This window comes from Haematobia irritans, chromosome 3 (genome assembly GCF_050003625.1).
Source record: "Haematobia irritans isolate KBUSLIRL chromosome 3, ASM5000362v1, whole genome shotgun sequence".
NCBI lineage: Eukaryota > Metazoa > Arthropoda > Insecta > Diptera > Muscidae > Haematobia > Haematobia irritans.
The window spans coordinates 139,774,653-139,789,306 of record NC_134399.1 but is presented as its reverse complement, the minus strand read 5'-3'; positions in this window follow the sequence as shown (position 1 = coordinate 139,789,306).

The window sequence follows — 14,654 nt, the reverse complement described above, 5'->3', positions numbered from 1 at the left end:
TCGGCTGAGCTTGGCCTAATTGACCATAGAGGCCAAATTTTCACTCCGACTTACGTGAAATTTTTATTTTCATCAATATTTTTATACCTACTTTTCCACTCCGACCTGGGTATCAACCTGAGTTTATTGGGCCCATAACAGATCGCCTTAGCAAACTCAACCACATGCCCCAGAGAACACGAAGCGTCGAAACATCAATTCAAACCAGAGTTGATAAAGTTGACACTTTTGTGTTTTTTTTTTTTTTTTGATACATTTGGACTGCCAAAACCACAGTGGGACGACCCCGAGCCATTTGGTACTTTTTCATCATAATTAATCTATATAGAGTTATTCCGCCTTAAATGTGAACGTTGCTCAGATATCAACTCAACTCTAACAAGTATATGCGGCCGTAAGTTCGGCCAGGCCGAATCTCATGTACCCTCCACCATGGATTGCGTAGAAACTTCTACGAAAGACTGTCATCCTTAATGGAATTACTTGGGTTGTGTTATCTTAAAACTTCTTAACATCGTTTTCTAAATTGTGAGTTAGTCCATATGAGGTATAAATTATACAAAAAGGTATGTATAGGTAAGTCTACAAATAATTACGAATCGATATGGACTTTTGCACGGTACGTAGAGAGCCTGAATTGAAATATGGGGGTCGTTATATGGGGGCTACAAAAACTATTAACTTGCTATGGACCAATTTGTGTGTGATTGCGGATCGATTTATCTGAGGGCTATATACAACTATAGACCGATATGGACCTAGTTAGGCGTGGTTGTTAACGGCCATATACTACCACAATGTACCAAATTTCATCTGACCCGGATGAAATTTGCTCCTCCAAGTGGCGCCAAATCTCGGGATCGGGTTATATGGGTGCTATATATGATTACGGACTCATATGGACCACTTTTGGCATGGTTGGTTAATATCATATACTACCACCACGTACCAAATTTAAACCAGATCGGATGAATTATGCTTCTCCAAAAGGCACCGGAGGTCAATCTGGGTATCGGTTTATATGGAGGCTATATATAAATACGGACTGACATGAACCAATTCCTGCATGGTTTTTGGATAGCATATACTAACATCACGTACCAAATTTCAACTGAATCAGATGAATTTTGGTCTTCTAAGAGGCTCCGGAGGTCACATCTGGTGATCGGTTTATATGGGGGCTATATATAATTGTGGACCGATGTGGACCAATTTTTGCATGGTTGTTAGATACCATATACTTACACCATGTATCAAATTTCAACCCGATCGGATAAAATTTGCTTCTCTTAGAGGCTCCGCAAGCCAAATCGGGGGATTGGTTTATATGGGGGCTATATATAATTATGGACCGATGTGGACCAATTTTTGCTTGGTTGTTAGAGACCATATACTAACACCATGTACCAAATTTCGGCCGGAGCGGATGAAATTTGCTTCTCTTAGAGGATCCCCAAACCAAATTTAGGGGTCCGATTATATGGGGGCTATACGTAAAAGTGGACCGATATGGCCCATTTACAATACCATCCGACCTACATCAATAACAATTACTTGTGCCAATCACAAGTCGATAACTTGTTCCCTTTGGAAGTTAGCGTCATTTCAACAGACGGACGGACGGACATACGGACATGCTTTGATCGACTCAGAATTTCACCACGACCCAGAGTATATATACTTTATGGGGTCTTAGGGCAATATTTCGATGTGTTACAAACGGAATGACAAAGTTAATATACCCCCATCCTATGGTGGAGGGTATAAAAATTGTAAATGGCGGGCATTGAAGAAATAAACATAAACACTTTTCCGCCAAACTGAGAAACAGGGTATTATAAGATAGTGTATATATTTGAAATGCCTAGAAATAAATAACACAAATTTTTCTATAGAAATATTTTTTTTTTTTTAATTTGTTTTGTTTCGTTATTGTTGGTTTTGTTCTTTAAGCTTTGTTGTTGTTTTTTATTGCAGCTTAAAACCATACATTGACTAAACTACAAGTGTAGCTTAACCAACAGAGGAAAAGAATGTTTGTCAAATTTATTTGGGCAAAGCCCTATAGACTGCAAGATGGTTGGATGGACGCACGTTTCGGAATTACCACATTCCTCATCAGCATTCTCTACTTGCAGCAAAACTATCAACCAATTATCAGAATAAATTCAGGCAGTTTATTAAACCCAACAAAAACCACACTTGAACCCTCCGAAAAAAGGTTTTACATTGATAGCCGGCTTATGCCGAAATAAATTCGAAACAAACATATCTCTTTTCCTATGCCACTGTCAAATCATCGATTTGAATTCACATTGCTGGGTTTATTTTGAGCGTGCCTCCTCTTCTTTTTCCATTTGTTTTGTTTCGTTATTGTTGGTTTTGTTTTAAGCTTTGTTGTTGTTTTTTATTGCAGCTTAAAACCATACATTATTGCAGCTTAAAACCATACATTAAAACCACACTTGAACCCTCCCACTACAAGTGGGAGGGTTCAACTGTGGTTTTTGTTGGGTTTAATAAACTGCCTGAATTTATTCTGATAAATGGTTGATAGTTTTGCTGCAAGTAGAGGATGCTGATGAGGAATGTGGTAATTCCGAAACGTGCGTCCATCCAACCATCTTGCAGTCTATAGGGCTTTGCCCAAATAAATTTGACAAACATTCTTTTCCTCTGTTGGTTAAGCTACACTTGTAGTTTAGTCAATGTATGGTTTTAAGCTGCAATAAAAAACAACAACAAAGAAATAAAATTTTGACAAAATTTTCTATAGAAATAAATGTTTGACAAAATTTTCTATAGAAATAAAATTTTGAAAACATTTTCTATAGAAATAAAATTATGACAAAATTTTCTATAGAAATAAAAAAATTTAAATTTTTTTTTATAGAAATAAAATTTTGACACAATTTTCTATAGAAATAAAATTTTGACAAAATTTATTATAGAAATAAAATTATTATAAAATTTTCGCAGAAAAAAAATCTTTACAAAATTTTCTATAGAAATAAATGTTTGACAAAATTTTCTATAGATATAAAATTTTGAAAAAATTTTCTATAGAAATAAAATTTTGAAAAAATTTTCTATAGAAAAAAAAATTTTAAATTTTTTTTATAGAAATAAAATTTTGACACAATCTTCTATAGAAATAAAATTTTGACCAAATTTATTATAGAAATAAAATTTTCATAAAATTTTTCAAGTGTGGTTTTAATGTATGGTTTTAAGCTGCAATAATGTATGGTTTTAAGCTGCAATAAAAAACAACAACAAAGCTTAAAACAAAACCAACAATAACGAAACAAAACAAATGGAAAAAGAAGAGGAGGCACGCTCAAAATAAACCCAGCAATGTGAATTCAAATCGATGATTTGACAGTGGCATAGGAAAAGAGATATGTTTGTTTCGAATTTATTTCGGCATAAGCCGGCTATCAATGTAAAACCTTTTTTCGGAGGGTTCAACTGTGGTTTTTGTTGGGTTTAATAAACTGCCTGAATTTATTCTGATAAATGGTTGATAGTTTTGCTGCAAGTAGAGAATGCTGATGAGGAATGTGGTAATTCCGAAACGTGCGTCCATCCAACCATCTTGCAGTCTATAGGGCTTTGCCCAAATAAATTTGACAAACATTCTTTTCCTCTGTTGGTTAAGCTACACTTGTAGTTTAGTCAATGTATGGTTTTAAGCTGCAATAAAAAACAACAACAAAGAAATAAAATTTTGACAAAATTTTCTATAGAAATAAATGTTTGACAAAATTTTCTATAGAAATAAAATTTTGAAAACATTTTCTATAGAAATAAAATTATGACAAAATTTTCTATAGAAATAAAAAAATTTAAATTTTTTTTTATAGAAATAAAATTTTGACACAATTTTCTATAGAAATAAAATTTTGACAAAATTTATTATAGAAATAAAATTATTATAAAATTTTCGCAGAAAAAAAATCTTTACAAAATTTTCTATAGAAATAAATGTTTGACAAAATTTTCTATAGATATAAAATTTTGAAAAAATTTTCTATAGAAATAAAATTTTGAAAAAATTTTCTATAGAAATAAAAATTTTAAATTTTTTTTATAGAAATAAAATTTTGACACAATCTTCTATAGAAATAAAATTTTGACCAAATTTATTATAGAAATAAAATTTTCATAAAATTTTCACAGAAAAAAAATTTAAAAAATAACATTTTTTTTAAGAAAATCTAAAAATTATTGTCAAAATCGGTCTAGATTGAAATATACGTATACTTTTACAATAGTCTTTAAATTTAATATTATGTAATTTGAGCACCTTTTGGCTTCGAAAAGTTTTCAATACATTTTTAGTACTTTTTCGTCAACATCATTTATCATCTCTGATTCATTTTTTATTCATAATTTATTTCAAAAACAAGTATATAAAGCAGTAAGTTCGGCAGGGCCGAATCTTAACTACCCACCACCATGAATCAAATATTATAGTTTCCTTTGAAAATGTCAGAGGGGTTTGATGATCGATATTTTCCCGAGCAGATCAGTTCAACCAGTACGCTTCCCACAGATAAATGTAAAAATTTTAACTATGAAGACTAGATCAGATTCTGAATTTATAAGAACCATTTTTTGTTTGAGTTTTAGTGGAATCATAAACATCTCTTGTAAGTGTGCAACAAAATTATGAAATAACGCCTTGATTTGAAATCTAAAATCTGTGGATTTTCATCCCAATTATTTAAATGACTACAAGAAGTAAAATCTGGAAATTTTGCATTCAGTTTCAAGCAATTTTCACGATTAGTGCGCCTTCTATACCCTCAATAAGTGAAATCGGTCTATATGGAGGCCTTACCAAATGGACTGATAAAACTAAATGATATACACTTTGTTATGGATCTAAAATGCCAGTATATTTTCAATTTGTGGCAAATCATATAAAAATTAGAAATTCTAGAAACCCTAGGAGGTAAATCGTGAGTTCGGTGTAATGGGGGCTATACCAAAGCATGGAAGGATACACACAGTATTCAGCACATTTAATTGTAGCTCTAGAATGTAGACCCCAAATCGGAGGACCGGTTTATAAGGGAGCTATATCAAAAACTCTACCGATACACAATATATTCGGCACACCTTTTTATGGTCCTAGAATACCTCTGGATTTCCAATTTCAGGCAAATTGGATAAAAACTACGGATTCTAAAGGGTGATTCTTTTGAGGTTAGGATTTTCATGCATTAGTATTTGACAGATCACGTGGGATTTCAGACATGGTGTCAAAGAGAAAGATGCTCAGTATACTTTGACATTTCATCATGAATAGACTTACGATCTGCCACAACGTCGAATTTTCAGTGAATGGGCCCTAGAAAAGTTGGCAGAAAATCCGCTTTTTTATCGACAAATTTTGTTCAGCGATGAGGCTCATTTCTGGTTGAATGGCTACGTAAATAAGCAAAATTGCCGCATTTGGAGTGAAGAGCAACCAGAAGCCGTTCAAGAACTGCCCATGCATCCCGAAAAATGCACTGTTTGGTGTGGTTTGTACGCTGGTGGAATCATTGGACCGTATTTTTTCAAAGATGCTGTTGGACGCAACGTTACGGTGAATGGCGATCGCTATCGTTCGATGCTAACAAACTTTTTGTTGCCAAAAATGGAAGAACTGAACTTGGTTGACATGTGGTTTCAACAAGATGGCGCTACATGCCACACAGCTCGCGATTCTATGGCCATTTTGAGGGAAAACTTCGGAGAACAATTCATCTCAAGAAATGGACCGGTAAGTTGGCCACCAAGATCATGCGATTTGACGCCTTTAGACTATTTTTTGTGGGGCTACGTCAAGTCTAAAGTCTACAGAAATAAGCCAGCAACTATTCCAGCTTTGGAAGACAACATTTCCGAAGAAATTCGGGCTATTCCGGCCGAAATGCTCGAAAAAGTTGCCCAAAATTGGACTTTCCGAATGGACCACCTAAGACGCAGCCGCGGTCAACATTTAAATGAAATTATCTTCAAAAAGTAAATGTTATGGACCAATCTAACGTTTCAAATAAAGAACCGATGAGATTTTGCAAATTTTATGCGTTTTTTTTTAAAAAAAAGTTATCAAGCTCTTAACAAATCACCCTTTAGAAGCCCAAGAAGTAAATCCGGAGATCGGTCTATATGGGGGCTATATCGAACCAGGGGCTATAATCACCATTTTCGGCACATCTCTTTATTTTCCTAAAATGCCTCTAGATTTCCAATTTCAGGCAGATTGGATAAAAACTACGGATGCTAGCCCAAGAAGTAAAATCGGGAGATCGGTTTATATGGGGGCTATATTAAAACATGGACCGATACTCACCATTTTCGACACACGTCTTTAAGGTACTAGAATACCTCAAGATTTCCGATGTGAGGCAAATTGGGTAAAAATTACGGATTCTAGAAGACCATGAAATAAAATCGGAAGATCGGTCTATATGGTGGCTATATCAAAACATGGACCGGTACTCACCATTTTCGGCATATGTTTTTAAGGTCCTAGAGTACCTCTAGATTTCAAATTTCAGGTAAATTGGATTAAAACTACGGATTCTAGAAGCCAAAGAAGTAAAATCGGGAGATCGGTCTATATGGAGGCTATATCAAACCATGGACCGATACACCCCATTTTCGGTACACTTTTTGATGGTCCTAAAATACCTGTAGATTTCCAATTTCAGGCAAATTGGATGAAACTACAGTTTTTATAAGCCCAAAACCTTAAATTAGGGAGGTCGGTTTATATGGGGACTATATCAAAACTTGAAGCGATAAAGCCCATCTTCGAACTTGACCTGCCTGCAAATAAAAGACGATTCTGTGCCAAATTTCAGGACGATAGCGCATTTATTGAAGGCTGTAGCGTGATTACAACAGACATACAGACGGACATGCTTATATCGTCTTACAATTTCTCCCTGATCAAGAATATATATATACTTTATATAGTCGGAAATCGATATTTCGATGTGTTAAAAACGGAATAACAAACTTATTATACCCCCGTCACCATTCTATGGTGGTTGGTATAAAAATGAAGAAAATAGATTCAAATCTCACTAGCGGTGAATTTTCTATCAAATACATTTTTAAAAGATTTTTTTATGTTAAAAATCATTTTTATTTTCGGCACATATTTTCAGATAAATTCATATATTTTTCCATTTAAACTTAACAGAAAGTTGAAATTTTTCGTAATTTGAAAAATCTCCTCAAAGAACTCCCATGGAAGCGAAAAAGTTCCAATCCCCACGGGGCAAATATTTTAATTTTATTTTCACTGTTTTGAATACTTTTTTTTTGATATTTTTTGCGACATTTGATTGTCCAAAATTAAAATGTTCACTTCAAACGGCCAAAATAGCATATTCATTAGAACTTTCCAGAGGAACTCCATCGAAAGTGAAAAAAGTTTGTGCAGCACCCGGGATGCGCTTAAAATGTTTGTGCAGCAATTTTTTTTTTTGACTGGGTGGATAATCCTGTTTTCAGTGTAACTTGGATCTAAAGATAAGACAAGAAGAACAAAATTTCAAAAATACAAAATTACTTGACTTAGACCACTATTGCTTTCAATGTGATTATGCGTGTGTGTGAGTAAAAGTATTAAAGTAAATCCGATGAATATTCTATAAATAATCTTACACACACTCAAATATATACATATGTATATAAATATAAGCCCCTCATACACATATCTCGTATAAGGACATGAACTTGAGCCTTAACGGCATTGAAATTTTAGCCTTGATTACTATCATAACATTGGCAATTCAAATTCTTCCATGGAATTTGCAACACAATGGGACGTGGTCTGAATCTTCTTTATTGAATTCCTTTAATGAAAATTCTATCACATCTCTGCTATTTCATGCCCTTCGTCGCCATAAATGCTGCTATAGCTAAGGATGCTGTTGTCGTTATATTTGTCTTCGGTTTCGTTGTCAATGTCATCGCCGGTCGTCCCATGGTCTCGCCATGCATGTGGTAGTAGTATAAATATGGCCAACCCATTGACATACATCATCTTAAATAGCCCTAAAAGCTCATAGAGCAAGTGAAAAGAACAAAACAAAGTCATCCAAAGAGGAGAACTAGAAAACTGTTAGAAATCCATAGAGCACACGCACACACTCAACAACTAAAATGAACAACAATAGGCGCCCTAAGTTAAGTGGGTCTGGACAAAGGATCACCGAAAGGCATCATCATCACCAGCAGTAGTTGTAGTAGTACCATCATACAGGCATCATTGTCAAAATCAATAGCAGTCCCTTTGGTTGCAGGAATAGCTGAGAAAGGGTGAAGAGAAAGCAAAAACATTTTGCAAACAAAGAAATCTTAATTGTCCTTCAAGGCTTGACAACCATCGAGAACACTAAATGACACCGACCCCAACAATTGGGGTTGCCCTCATTTCAATTCAAGGCACGTAACCGAAAAAACAAAGGCACAAACGTGTAATGTCCATACGTACGTATGTACATTTGCAGGAACTTCAACAACTGCCTACATGGCAAATGTATTGAACAACGTATTGAGTATGGGTGTTTTTATTGGTTCGACCATATTTAGCCATTTAAATGGAAAGGGGTGGGGGCAGGGAAGGAATATTCTCGCTTTCACGACCACCGTCACGGACACACTTCAACCGGAAATACGCAATCACGTTTAAAGTCAAATTTAACCACAACAGCGATGAGCCTCAAAAGCCACAGACCCCTCCCCATCCCACACACAGACATTCATAACAAATTGCACACCCAAGAGATATCAAAAGTTATCCAATGCCAATCCACAATTTTCGAGCCTTTTTGCAATCATTCACCTCCAAATTAAAAACAACTAAGATAGAAGTTAAGTCAAATCCGACTATGTAATACCATACTCATATAACGCTGGGGGTATGGATAACAAATATAAGACCCGACATCTTAAGGGTGCCTGTACACACCTTTGCCAGCCAATAAGTCAATTTAGTAGAAGGCTACATCAGAATATGGACAGATGCAAAACATATCCGATTCACATTTTGTAGATCTAAAATACCTTTAGATTTCCAATGTTAGAATATCAATCAGAAGATCAGTCATATGAAGGCCATACCAAAAACATGGCCCTATATATAATGTATTTCAACCACCTTCAGGTTGTTAGCAGTTCTAAACCGCTCGTTTGACCGCCGACAGATTTATTCCACTGGCTGTTCTTTTATTATTTACAAGCTTACAAAAAGCCTTACAAAAGAATTTTGATATATCGACTGCTTCATTCCAAACTACGCTAAGTCTAACAAGTATATACGGCCAGGCCGAAGCTTATGTACCCTCCACCATGGATTGCGTAGAAACGTCTACTGAAGCCGATGGCAAGGTATCATAAAACTTCCTAACAACGTAATATATACCACATAAAGGGTGATACGGTCAAAATTTGGTCAAGGGAAAACGCGTGTAAATCGGTGAAATCGTTTATTTAAAAAATCAAATTAAATTTCTTTTTCAAGTTCAATTAGAATAAAATTCAGGACAAATATTCAGTTAGGCTTTCGCTTTTCCAAATCCGAATTACCGGGCCTCACGCTTGACACCTGCCACCAGATTTTTTACAGTCACCTTGTCCACCTTCTTCGCCGCAGAAAGCCAGTTTGCCTTGAACTGCTGCTCGTCCTTAGCAGTTTTTTTGGTCTTCTTTAGGTTCCGCTTGACAACAACCCAGTATTTCTCAATTGGGCGGAGCTCTGGCGTGTTGGGAGGGTTCTTGTCCTTGGGAACCACCTGCACGTTGTTGGCGGCGTACCACTCCATGGCCTTTTTACCGTAATGGCAAGATGCCAAATCCGGCCAAAACAGTGCGGAACAACCGTGTTTCTTCAGGAAAGGCAGCAGACGTTTATTCAAACACTCTTTCACGTAAATTTCTTGGTTGACGGTCCCCGAAGCTATGAAAATGCTGCTTTTCAAGCCACAGGTACAGATGGCTTGCCAAACCAGATATTTCTTTGCGAACTTTGACAGGTTTATTTGCTTGAAAATATCTGCTACCTTTCCCCTTCCTTTTGCCGTATAAAACTCCTGTCCCGGAAGCTGCTTGTAGTCGGCTTTGACGTACGTTTCGTCGTCCATTACCACGCAGTCAAACTTCATCAGCATCGTCGTGTACAGGCTCCGGGATCGCGCTTTGGCCGTCGTATTTTGTTTATCATCGCGATTTGGAGTCACTACCTTCTTGTAAGTCGATAGTCCGGCTCGTTTTTTGGCTCGATGCACGGTTGTAGACGATACACCCAGCTTATTTGCGGCATCTCGGAGAGAGAGGTTAGGGTTTCGCTTGAAACTACCGGCAACTCTCTTTGTCGTCTCAGCGGCTTCCGGTTTTCGATTTCCCCCCGATCCAGACTTCCTGGCTGTCGACAAACGTTCCCCAAACACTTTAATTACATTTGTAACGGTTGATTTGGCAACTTTTAACGATTTTGCCAGCTTTGCGTGCGAGTAGCTCGGATTTTCGCGATGCGCGAGCAAAATTTTGATACGCTGCTTTTGTCAACATTTTCTATAGAAATAAAATTTTGACAAAATTTTCTATAGAAATAAAATTTTGACAAAATTTTCTATAGAAATAAAAATTTGACAAAATTGTCTATAGAAATAACATTTTGACAATGTTTTCTATAAAAATAACATTTTGGTAGATTATTTTTGGCTCGAGTGGCAACCATGCTTATGAACCGATATGGACCAATTTTTGTGTGATTGGGGATCGGCTATATATAACTATAGCCCGATATGGACCAATTTTGGCATGGTTATTAGCGGCCTTATACTAACACCACGTTCCAAATTTCAACCGGATCAGATGAATTTTGCTCCTCCAAGAAGCTCCGGAGATCAAATCTGGGGAACGGTTTATATGGGGGCTATATATAATTATGGACCGATATGGACCAATTCTTGCATGGTTGTTAGAGACCATATACTAACACCACGTACCAAATTTCAACCGGATCGGATGAATTTTGCTCCTCTAAGAGGCTCCGGAGGTCAAATCTGGGGATCGGCTTATATGGGGCCTATATAATTATCGGTCGATGTGGACCAATTTTTGCATGGTCATTAGAGAGCATACACCAACACCATGTACCAAATTTCAGCCGGATCGGATGAAATTTGCTTCTCTTAGAGGCTCCGCAAGCCAATTCGGGGGATCGGTTTATATGGGGGCTATATATAATTATGGACCCATGTGGACCAATTTTTGCATGGTTGTTAGAGACTATATACTAACACCATGTACCAAATTTCAGCCGGATCGGATGAAATTTGCTTCTTTTAGAGCAATCGCAAGCCAAATTTGGGGGTCCGTTTATATGGGGGCTATACGTAAAAGTGGACCGATGTGGACCAATTTTTGTATGGTTGTTAGAAACCATATACTAACACCATGTACCAAATTTCAGCCGGATCGGATGAAATTTGCTTGTCTTAGAGCAATCACAAGCCAAATTTGGGGGTCCGTTTATATGGGGGCTATAAGTAAAAGTGGACCGATATGGCCCATTTGCAGTACCATCCGACCTACATCAATAACAACTACTTGTGCCAAGTTTCAAGTCGATAGCTTGTTTCGTTCGGAAGTAAGCGTGATTTCAACAGACGGACGGACGGACGGACATGCTCAGATCGACTCAGAATTTCACCACGACCCAGAATATATATACTTTATGGGGTCTTAGAGCAATATTTCGATGTGTTACAAACGGAATGACAAAGTTAATATACCCCCATCCCATGGTGGAGGGTATAAAAAGTGATTTTTACAGGAAACAAGTTCAAAGTTTTGTTTTTGAAATTTCTCAAAAACCGTATAAGATAGAAATTCCCGGTCTTAAAATCATATTTATTATAGTTTTTTAGTATTTACGATCTCAAAATAGCGAACAAAGCCTTTTGACCTTTTTACATTGGACATTTTTTAAAACTTTAGTCACAGGCTAAGTACAATATTAATCATAACTTTTGATAGAAGTGTCCAATAAACTCGAAATTTTGACAGGATTTAGTTCACAAAAATCCGAATAAAATACAACGAACTCCATCAAAATATGCTAAGTCGACTTAGCGTACTCTGGAATGAGGGCATCGATATGGTATTCAGAAATAAAATTATAAGTGATGGATTTTAAGGCTGGTAGTGTGTTTGATGTACATTTGGCTGAAAACCCAAAAGTGACTATCAAACCGGAAATCAAAGTGCCTATCTGCAACATCGCTCATATACCGTTAGCTAAATATCAAACGGGAAAAGTGCAAGTCATGTTAAACAACCTGAATTTAGACCATAAGGTGTGCAGGCATTTTTCAGTACAATAATAATGCTGAATGTAGGGTATACACAATTTAAAGATATAAATAAGCTGCCCTAAAATAAAACATGACCTATTGGTAGCCTTCATATTAGTTTATGGTGCAGGAGTATGGAAGCGAGTAAATTGTATCACAAACACTTATCAATATCCACACACACATAAAAATATCAATCAAGGCGAAAACACCGGAAATTGCTGCCAGAAAAAAAATTTGAAGCAATTATCATCACAGTGGCCTTCAGATTACGATTAAAACAAATAGAAGAGATTTTTACTCGAACACAGAGAAGGACTACGATCACTCCATACATGTTTTAGAAGCATAATGTTACGTTTCCATGGGGGTTTTAATTAGAGGTGTGCACGTGAGTAATGTTATACTAACGCTCACGCACACTCAGGACGGAAAAATTTTATTCACGCACGATATTGTTTGGTAGGACTCACGCACACTCACGAAAAGAAGATTTATACTCACGTACACTCACGAAAAGAAAATTTATACTGACACACGAAAATACCGTGACTCACGAAAATATCGTGACTCACAAACAATTTTATGAGTAATTAACTTAGAGACGTGTCTGAAAACATGAGAATGATTAAAATCGAGAGCATTATTGAACTCTCAACATCCCAGGTGCCACTAAAGTTGTTAATGAATTCAACGTAAGTTGTTAATGAATTATTTTCGTGAGCGTTTGAATGCACAAAGAGAGAAAATTCGCTAAATGATTTTATTTATATTAAACGCTAGATAGTTCCCTATTTTTGTATTTAAAAAGGGTGATTCCCCGGAAATCTAAGAAAAAACATTAAGGGAATTACAAACTCTTTGCATCCAAGCATATTGGGTATTGACTACGATGCGACTCCTCATTAAACCTATGTGGCGTATGGTGAATATTGGTGTTCTTTATGATACTCATACGCAGGCAAGTACAACCTTCATTATGCAAAGGCCTTTTGATCAGTGTTGCAAGGAAATTGTTCGGTTTACCCTACAAGGACAAATGTAGATTCCTACGTTCCCTACATTTCCAAAACAATTTCCCCTACAAATTTTTTCGTTGAATTTAAGCAAAATTTGCAAAACCAAAATGGTTCTATGTGCTTTACTATCTTAAAACATACGAAAATGCAATGTATATTACGTAAAAATAAATTTGTATTACCACCACGGTTTATAGAATTCTACCAAAAATAGTAAAGTTTTTCTGTTATATAGATTGGTAGAATTCTTGATATTTTGGTAGATCAAATCTCTATAGAAATAAAATTTTGGAAAAGGTTTATATAAAAATTTTGGGAAAAGCTTCGGTAAAAAAATTGAGAAATTTGTCTATAGAAACAAAATTTTAAGAAAATTTTCTATAGAAATAAAATTTTTACAAAATTTTCTATATTTATCGAGATATTGACATTCTGTATCAAGGATGTGATAGAGACACTTTTAAACGACGCAATAGAGAGTATGACAAACAAACCAAAATTCTTGACGAAATATGTTGACGATTTATTCTGTATTTTAAAGAGAAGTGAAATAGAAGACACATTGGCGCTGCTAAACTCTTTTCACAAACAAATACAGTTTACAATAGAAAAACAAATAGATAATAAGATACCTTACCTTGACATGGTAATTTTAAGACACAATGACGAACTTGAAACCAATTGGTACCAAAAACCTACGGCTTCGGGCAGACTGATAAACTATCATTCAAACCACCCTCGCAGAATGATCGTGAATACGGCAACCAATTTCATAAAGAGGGTATATAACATAAGTGAGGTGAAATTCCAACAAGAAAACGAGATGAAAATACGTACTATACTCCGGATGAACGATTTCCCACACAATACAATCACAGATTTAAGAGCAACAGATAATCTAATTTCTGCTGAAAGGGAACCAAAGATATATAAAGGATTGACATACATACCAAACTTCTCCGAACGTTTCAGTAATTCCAATATGTTCAACAAAGAAAAGTACCAAATTGCTCAAAAAACTCACAACACTGTCAACAAATTCTTTAGTAGGACAAAATCAAAAATAAGATCACATGCAATGGAGACAAGTCCGACATATGCCAGAAGGTATATGTCGGCACTACAAAAACTAAAATAAAAACCAGACTCTCTGGTCATAAATCGGACCAAAAAGCAACAGAAAAACCATTGGAGCAGAAGACGGCACTTTGAGCACATTGTACAACGACGGGGCATCAACCCAATCTGCAAGATATATATCTGT